The sequence below is a fragment of the Crinia signifera genome, chromosome 6 (assembly GCF_055691185.1).
Source record: "Crinia signifera chromosome 6, ASM5569118v1, whole genome shotgun sequence".
NCBI classification, from domain to species: domain Eukaryota; kingdom Metazoa; phylum Chordata; class Amphibia; order Anura; family Myobatrachidae; genus Crinia; species Crinia signifera.
The window spans coordinates 219747036-219749237 of record NC_139222.1 but is presented as its reverse complement, the minus strand read 5'-3'; the positions used below and the strand labels follow the sequence as shown (position 1 = coordinate 219749237).

The window sequence follows — 2202 nt, the reverse complement described above, 5'->3', positions numbered from 1 at the left end:
ATAGATAATCAGCTAGTATGGGGACCCGATGTGTACACATGGCATGGTACTACAAGATTTTTAATAAAGTAGAATTTAATCTACAACATTTAGAGGTACACAAGACTCTGTTGTACACAGAACCGTTGTACATTAAATTCTACTCTTTCAAAAATCCTGGAGTGCCATGCCATGGTGTAGCCATCGGGTCCACATACTAGCTGATATATATATATATATATATATATACAACCCAATAGTGTTATTTAGGCGCCCTTCAGTGATTAGACAATATAATATGTTATGTCTTTCCAATCAATGTAAAAAAATTATTATCATCCAAGACTTCTCATTAAGTATAAAACATTTATTTATAAAACACATAAAATGCAAGTGCTCTTGGAAAAGGAGTATTCTCTTTGAATCAGGATCATACCAAGTACCCGACGCGTTTCGTCTCTTTATGAGACTTCATCAGGGGATTGATACTTATAGTATGAATCTATAAAAATAGAGCATGATTGTAAATACATAAAATAGGAAAGACATTAGTAATAATTTACAATCTTTTTTTGATTAAACAACAATGGAAAAGACAGAGATGGCGAACAGAAGGGAATCAGAACAAGAGGATGAGAGAAGAAGAAATGACTAGGAGTCTGTTGGCATTGACAATTATTAAATCATTGAGATTTTCAATAAGAACTTTGTCAGGAATGCAAATTATGAATAAATAAATACTTTGGCATACCTTAATTGAATTAAAGTTGTTTTTAGCTTGTAGAATAGTAGGGATAATTTTTATTCACACTGTATTTTCAAAGTGTACTGAAAGTAGTTACTGCAAATAAAGTGCATTAATTACTATATCGCATATATATTGTTAATTTATAAGCTATTCTGTGATCAATTAATTATTTAGAGGATAAGAGTACCTGTTTTTTGATCCTTAATTAAAGAACTTTTTCTTATTTTCTTTCTTTTTAAAATAGAACTGGACCTAGAGATTATATATGTATACAGGTATATAAGTAAAGGTGGACAGTTTAGCTTTTTAAATGTGACCGTAAAGATTATACCATTAGTTATACATACCAATTATGAAAAAAGTGGTCCCATACACTACTGGATATTCATGGGGACATGATGCTCAAAGGCCAGTGAATGAAAATTAGGTAGACAAGGATGGCCAATAAAGGCAGAATCTTCAATTTAAACCTAAAGGTAGATACTTTAATCAATTTCCCACTTAATTGTCAGTCAATTAACCAAGATGTAAATTAGTCGATCAATTAAGATGTACGATGTTATGGTGGGTACATACCTTCAATGTGTGATCCCTTAGTTTACTCCCAGGTTTCAATTGGGGAAGTAAATAAGCTGGTATATGGTTTTAATTTTCGGCCTATAGTTAAACATGTATATTAATTATCAATTAGTGTCAATTGGAAAAAATACATCAATTGGTATAATTATTTTTTATAAAAAAATATAAATATATGGCAATGAGTACATACCTCCAAAAAGGTGATAAATAATCACTTCCTAATTTTTGGGGTGGAGAAAGAATTCCCCTAATCAAAATATAATAATAATAGTAAATTATATAATTAAGGCAAGTAAATTAAATTCCTATTAATGGGAGAGTGGATCCCAAAGTCCTCTTACCTTAGTGTAGCCTGAGCCTGTGTACTCTCCAACATCCAAAGAGCAAGTGATGTATGTGAGCTCAAGTGTGGGTATATATAGGGAAATGTTCATGACATCACTTCCTGTGGTGTGTTTCTAATTTAGTTTATATAGATTTTATACTGTGTGAAAAGAATAACAGTGTGTAAAAAATTTTTTTTTTATTAATTAACACCTTTTTTATTTTTAAGGTTTTTTATTATTTTTTATTTGATATATTTATTTATTTTATTTATTTATTTTATTTATTTATTTATTTTAAATTATAATTTTTTTTTTTTTTTTTTTTTTTTTTTTTTTTTTTTTTTTTTTTTTTTTTTTTTTTTATTTTTTTTTTTTTTTTTTTTTTTTTTTTTTTTTTATTTTTTTTTTTTTTTTTTTTTTTTTTTTTTTTTTTTTTTTTTTTATATATTATAATGTGAAGGAGGATTCTAGTAATCCATCAATTAGTGATGTAGTTAATTCTAGTGGATAAGAGCCTTTTAAGTGAACATTGGTGCAAAAAAACTTTTTAAATAGTTAAAATAAGAGCTA

At 27.5% G+C, this 2202-nt stretch overlaps 1 long non-coding RNA gene across 2 annotated transcripts; it reads right to left on the bottom strand.

Moving 5' to 3' along the window:
• Positions 1-325: 325 nt before the first annotated feature.
• On the bottom strand, positions 326-1773 carry LOC146007215 (uncharacterized). Of its 2 annotated transcripts, none has more exons than XR_014444284.1 (6): positions 1648-1773; positions 1497-1553; positions 1304-1384; positions 1075-1197; positions 731-979; positions 326-481 (listed from the first exon to the last, which is right to left on the bottom strand). It is a non-coding gene; the product is annotated as an uncharacterized LOC146007215 (long non-coding RNA). The 2 variants fall into 2 exon arrangements; XR_014444285.1 differs by having other exon boundaries at positions 731-820.
• Between the last annotated feature and the right edge of the window lie 429 nt (positions 1774-2202).